We start from the raw sequence: 9,171 nt of genomic DNA, 5'->3' as shown, positions 1-9,171 counted from the left end.
AAGAATACAATTACCATATGACCCAGCAACCCCTCTTTTGGGTATCTACCAAAAAAATCAGAAAACATTTGCAAAGATATATTCCCTCTTATATTCATTGAAGCATTAGTCATGGAGGCCAAAACATGGAAACAACTGAAATGTTTCTCAATAGATGATTGGATAAAAAAGGTGCAGTCCATATATATAATGGAATATTACTCAACCATAAGAAAAAATATAATACTGCCATTTATGACAACATGGATGGATCTCAAGAGTATCATGCTAAGTGAAATAAGTCAGACAAAAGTCAGGAACCGTATGATTCACTCATGTGGGGTATAAAACTGAAAGCAACAAATGAACAAGCAAAAACACAGAGAACAGTATGGTGGTTACCAGAGGGAAGGGAGTTGGGGGTTATAGTAAAGAGAAAAGGGGGTCAAATATATGGTGATGGAAGATTTGACTTTGGGTGGTAAACACACAAGGCAATATACAGATGATGTATGATAGAATTGTACACTTGAAATCTATATAATTTTATTAACTAATGTCACCTCAATAAATTTAATTTTTAAAATGGAAAAAAGTAAATAAGGAATGTATAGCTCCAAAAGATACCTTGTGAAAAATAAGGGCAATTTCTACCAAACAGAAAATTCATTGGCCATAAAGTCAACCTGTATTCTTGCAATGAACCATGATTTGGGTGCATAGTTTTATTGTATAACCTCACCAAATGTCATTAGGTTTTTTAAAACAAGTGGTATATGTTTATTATGTTTGCTATCACTTTAACTAGTATCCTAGAGGAATTTTAAACATTACTTTCAAATTTCAAGTGTTATGCTACCCATTATATAATTGAGAGATTACAAAGTAGAGCTGTGGTGTTGGTTTTTCTAAAATGTTATCTTAATGACAGTTTAAGATGTTACTGGTTTAACTAGCTATGTGTCTACAAAGACTATATTGTTGAGGGAAAAAAGTCACTTTAAAACTCCATTAATTAGCCATTTGTACTGCTGTCTTCTCTGAAGTACACATAGTACTAATCCTATGAGTCTGTAAAGCACTGTGAGCACACAGCCTGCTCTTCAAGGGAATGTACAGAAGCCAATTAAAGGCTCTGGGAAGTACTGCAGTAACTAACCTGTTTACCTTTCTTCACTACATCCCAAGCTTACTTAACCATACAATTTTATTTTAAATGTGATTTATTAATACTCCAAGAAACTTACCTTGGGAAATGCTGGTAAGAGGTATTAAGATATTTGGTTTTTATCACTAGGAAAATTGATACTATTTCACTAATTATTTTTGTATCTATCAGTTGACTTTAATATTTATTATTTAAAATTCTTGTCTTTGAAAATATTTATAAGGAAAAAATAAGGTATTCCCCAAAATGTCTGCTAAACACAACTTTTGCTTACTCTCAAGTGTTAGACTGCTGAAGTTTTGTCAACATTAATACTTGAGAATAAATATATCCTACCCACGTCCAACATTCAACTCAAGTATCACTTGGAAGCATTTCTTTTATTAATTTTAATTTTTAATTACAGTTTACATTAAACATTATTTTATATTAGTTTCAGGTTTACAGCATAGTGGTTAGACAATCATACTTTACAAAGTGATCCCTATCCCTCTGATATTTTAAATACCCACTTGGCACCAAACATAGTTATTACAATATTATTGACTATATTCCTTATGCAGTACTTTACATCCCCATGACTAGTTTATAAGTACTAATTTGTACTTCTTAACTCCTTCCCTTTTTTTCACCTATCCCCCAACCCTCCTCCCCTCTTGCAACCATCAGTTTATTCTCTGTATCTATAATCTGTTTCTATTTGTTCATTTATTTTGTTCTTTAAATTCCACATATAGGTGAAATCAAATGGCATTTGTGTTTCTCTGCCTGACTTATTCCAGTTAGCATAATACTTTCTTGGTCCATTTATGCTGTCACAAATGGTAAGATTTCCTGCTTTTTTATGGTTGAGTAATATTCTATTATATATATATGCACCACTACTTTTTTATCCACTCATCTATTGATGGGCACTTGGGTTGCTTCCATATTTTGACAATTGCAAATAATGCTACAATAAACATAGGGGTTCATATATCTTTTCAAATTAGTGTTTTGGATTTCTTTGGCTACCCAGAAGTGGAATCACTAGGTCATAAGGGAATTCCATTTTTAGTTTTTTGAGGAACCTTCATATATACTGTTTTCAATAGTGGCTACACCAATCTTCACTCCCACCAACAGTATATGAGGGTTCCCTTGGAAGCATTTCTGACCCAAGATCCAGTTCTGGGACTCCAACTTTATGCTTTTTTTATAACACTTTGTGATCTTGTTTACAGTTAGTAATTCACATGTCTAATCCCATAGGATTATAAAATCCTTGGGGGCAGAGACTATAATTAATCATCTTTGTTCCCCATATTTAACACCATACTTGATTTTTAGTGGATGGTTGTAAAGGAAAAACCCAGTTCTTCCCTACTCTATTTATCTTCCCTGTGATTCTATCTTTACAACTCACACAAAACACTTTACTTCTAATCACCAAATATGTGGAGGTTCTGCTTCACACCAAGCAATTCTCGTTAACACCAGTTAGTGTTCTACAGTTTAACTCAGTTCTGACCCTATCTACCTAGTTAAGGAGTCAGTCCCACAAAACTGCCCCCAACCCCTACTTCAGATGCCAGTTCCAAGCTTATGTTATCACCCATGCTTCTGACCAACCTGGGGTTTCAATGACTCCCTCCTCATGTTTAGATAATTTGCTAGAATGGCTCACAGAACTCAGGGAAACATGTTTACCAGTTTATTAAAGAGTACAGAAAAATAGTCAGATGAAGAGATACATAGGGCAAAGTCTTGGAGAGTTCTAAGAGCAGGAGCTTCTGTCCCTGTGGAGTTGAAGTGTGACACCCTCATGGTGTGGATGTGTTTGCCCACCTGGAAGCTCTCAGAACCCCTGATTAGCAGGTGCTTAGTAAAGGAAAAACCCAGTTCTTCACTACTGTGTTTATCTTTCCTGTGATTCTGTCTTTACAACTCACACAAAACACTTTGCTTCTGATCAATCGTATTGGGATTTTGTGGAGGCTGCCTCATGTAGGAGTGACGAATGATTAACTCAATTTTCAGCGCCTCTCCCCTCTCTGAAGGATGGGGTTGGGGGTGAGGATGAGGCTGAAAATTCTAAGCTCCTAAACATGGCTTGGTCTTTCTGGGGACCAGTCCCTATCCAGGAGCACTGTAGGAGCCACCCGGAGTTGCCATATTAGAATAAGAGATGCTGCTAGTACTCTTATCACTTAGGAAATCACAAGGGTTTTAGGGACTCTGTACTAGGAGCTGGGAGCAGAAACCAACATATGTATTTTCTATTATCTCATAATGCTTAATAAATGAATTTTTATGATAATTTTACATAATTTTGAGGCTGCTTTAGCAATAATTTGCACTCGCTAAATATTTAAGCAGTTCATATGTATTGTACCAACTCATGAGAATGGGTTGTCAAAATCTGAGGAATTTTTCAAGCCAATTGATTTCATATTCGTACCTTGATATCAGGCCATGGTGAGAGTATTTACACCATAGAAACTGGCAAAAGCTACATATCGAGACTTTTCTTTTTTCCTGGAGACCCAGTTGTTAACTATTTTACCAGATTACCACTATATGTAATATCTTATATAATTTTTTGCTAAACAATAATTTAATAAAAATGACATTTAAAAATTTAATCATTTTAAACATAATTTTTAAATGCATTGTTCTGTCTCTTCATTTAGGTTGTAAATTATCTGGGGAAGAGGTCTTTATTTTCTTTTACTTTGTTGCCTCAGTCAGTGCCTAGGAACTTAGGAGCACTCAATAGATAATTATATGCGGAAGGGCTGATGTCCTAAAGAGGGTTTGTGTTCAGACCTGCAGACAGCGGCAGAGTGGGTGGAAGCAGCAAAAAGGAATGAAAAATACAAGAAAATGTTTTGAATTGATAGTAACACTAAATTTTTATGTTCAGAGCTTTAGGTATACCATATATTATTTTTCCTTCTAATTTTATGTTTACTCTAAAATTTTAAATACATTGAAAGAGTTGAATAAAACCAGTGACATAATCATAGCCACAAAATTATAATGTCAAGGACATAAGATTGTGGTTGGACTACAGAAAAAGATATAGTTTCAGTACCACAAAACTGTAACAAAATTACTGGAGTTTCAGAATTTCCTTAGGTTCACATTTTTTAAAAAATTTACCTTAAAAGACCTTTAATTACCAGGGATATTAATCAACCTCATCAACTAATTCATTATACAAAATGTAGTAAAAATTTCAATATGAGTTTTTGACCATACATGAAGGAAACGTTGTCTGTACAGTGTACTGTGTAGTATTAAGTCTCATGGTGTTACAAGTGAAATGAATCTTTGAAGGCAAAAGCATATAAATCTAGACTGTCACATAAGCAAAACACACATTTTAAAAATAAATTGATACATTTTGCACACAGTAAATTACCCAAATCTTAAAAGTAAAGCTTGATGAATGTTTATATACATATAAACTTCTCTAACCATCACCAGATCAAGATACAGATATTTCTACCCTGTCAGATAGTTCTCTTCTACATTTCTCCTGTGATACCATTATTCTGACTTCTACCACAGTACATTAATTTTGCCTGTAAAAGATATTTTTAACCAATGTATTTTTTTTGACAAATATATAAAAAGAAAGAGTACTGCTTGGGTACTGGTTTGGGGCAAATGAATATAAAACAAATTAGTGATTATATGTTTAATAGTAATATTTATGTCTTGCTTTACTAAAAGTGTTACCTAGTAATACTTTACCAGAGCAATTTTAGAAATATCTTCCAACACTTTAGGAGTTGTCAGTACCTATTATGATTTTATTTACTTTTTGCCTATAGTTCAGTTAAACAGCGTGATTGTTCTACATGAACAACCTTTTCATAAAAATAAATGTTTTATATTGTTTGAGTTCATTGTTAGAGGACCAAAAATGCAGATTAGACATAGACACTTCTGTCAAGAAGTTTATAATCTGATATCTATAGAGCTTACATGCAGTTCATTATTCCCCATTGTTTGCCATATTGGTCTTTCTCTCCAAAGTAGTATGCTTAAAGCCATATAAGATTAGAATCAGGTTCTCCACAACCATTACTCCATGGATGGTTCAGCCTAATAAAAAAAAAATAGTAATGAAGATGTTTGCTATGAAAGTGGACCACATGGTACAGCCACAAAGCCAAATGCTCTTGCTCAACTGGAACTTTGTAGGCCCCGATTGGATGGTTTCTGGGAAGTCAGGAACCTGAAGAACACAGTGTTCTGCACAGTTTCTACACAGAGGAGATGGACTTCAGAGGCTGAAGTGATAATGACTATGACCTAGAGTTTCTCTGCTTCCCATGTTACTTTTGAGAAGGGGCATAACAGAGACAAAATAAACTCCTCAAGAAAGCATTCTTTGGGTGGTTTTCCTGGCCTGCTACCCCATGCTGAACATCACCATTCTGTCTCTAATTATCAGCCGGAGTCCAGGATAGAGATCCACTAGAGGCTCTGTAACTTTAATCCCATTATCTAACATTCCACACTGCCCATTGCTGCTGTCATTCAGCATCACATAGGTGCTCTGTAACTATAATCCCATCATCTAACATTCCACACTGCCCACTGTTGTTGGCATTCAGCATCGCATGCATGCTTTGTAACTATAATCTCATCATCTACTATTCCACACTGCCCACTGCTGCTGTCATTCAGCATCACTCCCCCACACACCCCTCCATTTCCCTGGCGCAGTGTAACAAAAGCTTCATGAGGACTTTGTCCTAAATATTCCTATTTTCTTTCAAAGATATTTGATTTAATCTAATACCCCCAAAATTTCAAACTTAAAGTTCAAGTTAAAAATTTTGCTTGAATATGATTGTCCTTATGTCTCAATTATTCCTTTTAACTTTCAACGAATTCAATTTAATCAACTTTTCATGGCTGCTGTTGGATGCCTGGCACATGCCCTAAGTCCTGGGGAAGGAATAACAAATAAGGAGCTCACAGGTTTTAAGGCACAGGTTTTCAGAGTGGCTGGGATCAGGTAGTAGGGGAAGACCTGGGAGTATTTTTTTTTTTCTTTCTTTCTTCCCCTTCCTTTTCTTTTCTTTTCTTCTCTTTTTTTTCTTTCTCCCCACTGTGGTAGGAATTTTGTGAACCAAATGTAGTAAATTTTGGTGTGGCTATGTCTCCAGCATTTATTTTTCTTTTATTAGAAACTTTCCTGAATATTCATTAGTTAGGTACCAAATTCTTCTGTTCTGATCTCAGTGATCAGTTATGGTTGTACTGTTACTGAGTCAGCCAATATTGTTCTAGAACAGCTGTGTGGTTTGCCCACCACCAAAAGGTATGAGTCCAAAGACAGAGTTTGGTGAAAAAAGAAAGGGGTTGTTTATTTAAAGGCTATACAGTTTTAGAATAATGGCAGATTTCTGCCATTAAGTCCTGCTCCTTTAAAAACACCCAAAAATGAATAGCCCTGCCTCCCTCTGCCAAGCCAGGCCAGTTTCAGAATATGCAACTGAAAAGTACCATCCTTCAGAAATGCAGTAGTCTGCGCTCAGCATTTCCTGTCACAGTTCAGCTCCAAGCATCTCTCACAGGTCTATGTGCACCTGCCTGATTCCTTGCAGCGTTGGTTTCTCTCCTCTGGAGCTGTCTTTTCTCCAGCCATCAGCTCACCAGTATGTCTATGTGCTTGACCACACAGGTCCCCAGCAGCACCACCAGCTCAGCCACTGTCTTCTGTGTGGGAGGGGCACTGAGGATGTTTCCGAACCGTGCGGCCTCTGGGAACTCGCCGAATCTCTGAGTTTGGAATCCCTGAGGTCAACCGGGTTACCTGGGGGAAGGGCCAAAAAGCCCTCAGACCCTTAGACCTACAGACGTACAGACACATGGACCTACAGACCCTGTGTTTCTCCACCCTGCAATTTAAAGGCTTAGCCCAGAAATTCCTGCATGACTGAGCATCCAGCTCTTCCTGTGGTACATTAGTGTCTGCCACTTTTGTCAGCTCCCCAGTGTCTTTGACCCTCTTTTGGCTGCCATCTCTAGCCAGGGCAAAAGTTTCCCAGCCACATACAGGCACACATGGACGTGTCACTCCAGGGTTGGGCTTCTGGCCCTACAGCTCATGCATGCAGGCACTGTATGAACCACCCTACCCCCCTGACCTGGGCCCCCAGCGACTATGTCATGAGTCACTCTACCAGAGCAGGTTCTCACAGTCACATTTTCTTTGTTTACAGTTTGCTCCGGGTAGCAGCAGCCTCCTTCCACAGCTCCTCCCTTCCAGAAGACATGAGCTAGGTGTTTCGTCTGCCGTTGTTATGCAATGCACCTTAAATGCTATGCCTTCTGCTCCATTTACACCCTTCCTGCCCCCCTACCTTTTTGGGTTGGGTTTCCCTGTTTTGGCAGGATCTCCCATTTTCCAGGGAGCTCTGGTCCGACCTACCCCCTTATAATACCACTATAGGAAAGCCAGCCTCAGCATGAAGCTAATACATAGAATACAGAGACCTGGCAAGGAATGAGTCCTCTATCAAACCAATCCTGAAGCCCACCCTAGACTTTTCCATAACATTAGTCAATAAATCCCTCTTATTTTTAAATGTGTTTTGTCTCAGGGTAAATATTAAGCTGTTGTAACAAAGAGACCGAAAGCAAAAACTAGCTGCTAAAATAATAGTGCATTTCTTTGTTGTGTTATGGTTTGACTTGACCACCTAAAACTGGAGGAGCAGCTCTGTTCCATGAGGTTATCCAGGGACCAAGAGCCCTCTGTCTTATTCCTGTACTATTGCTAGAGTGACCGCCTTTTTGGCTTGGGTGAACAGGCTACAGGAAGAGTGAAAAGAGAGGTTGAAAAAATATATTCCTAGTGGCATAAGGCCTTAGCCTAGAAATGGCAAACATTACCTTTATTCATATTTCATTGGTCTAACTATAATCACATGAACATACCAAACTGCAAAGCAGACTGGGAAATGTAGTCTGCAGCTGCATGTCTACCTAAAACTTGATTACTAAGGAAGAAGAATATCGATTTAGGAGACAGTAAGTAATTCGTCTCAGTTTAAATTTAGTTTGTGTTACATACAACATCAAAAGTTCTAACTGATAGATTGTTGTTATTAGACAAGACATCCATGTTGACGTTTGTATGTAATGAGGTAGGTATTATAAAAACACAAAAAGTGAAGGCATAGGCCATGCCTTAAGGATTGAAATTGCAGTTCTATGGAACTATTTCTTCCAACATTTGTAGGGCAGATTTAAGCCATTAGAAGGTTAATTTAACCTTTGATGACAGACTTAAGGCACAAAAGAGATATCCAAAAATTTTCATTTGGTCCATTGCTTCACAGCTCCCTCTAACCTAATCTATTACTTGCTTTTCATTCAGTTTCCTGCTTTACTTTAAAGTACAACCTCCTAAATGTTTTTTTATTGAGTATGTTGAGTCATCTTTCTGAGAACAGACAAAACTTAAAATGTTTTCCAATTAATCATTACTTTTATTTGTTCAAACGAGAGTACAGAAATAGTTGATGACATTTATAGAAAAGTACTTCAACCAACAAAAGTTTGGTCAATATTTATTGGACTCACTGATCTATTTATTTGAAAGGGGATCATTTTGTTATATAAGTTCATTGTAAAGTTACAATAATTAAATGTTTTAGTTAAAACCTGAAAAAAATGATATGACAATTTTACTTGAAAAAAGATTAATTTCCTTTTAAAAGATGGCAACACCCTAGAGTTTATAGATTTTTTAAAACAGATTTTTTTAGAAGACTTGGTATTTTTTAGAGCAGTTTTAGATTCACAGCAAAACACAGCCCCATCTCTCTATACTCTTTGCTCCCACAGAAACACAGCCTCCCCCATTATGAACATCTCCCACCACAATGGTACATTTATCACAATAGACGAACCTACTTTGACATAACATTATCATGCAAGTTTCTCGTTTACACTATAGTTCACTCTTGGTGTTGTACACTCTGTGGGTTTTAACATATGTTTAATGACAAATA

This window comes from Pteronotus mesoamericanus, unplaced genomic scaffold (assembly GCF_021234165.1).
Source record: "Pteronotus mesoamericanus isolate MK-2021 breed Mesoamerican mustached bat unplaced genomic scaffold, CSHL_Meso_final contig_82, whole genome shotgun sequence".
NCBI lineage: Eukaryota > Metazoa > Chordata > Mammalia > Chiroptera > Mormoopidae > Pteronotus > Pteronotus mesoamericanus.
Note: the sequence above shows the minus strand (reverse complement) of the source record.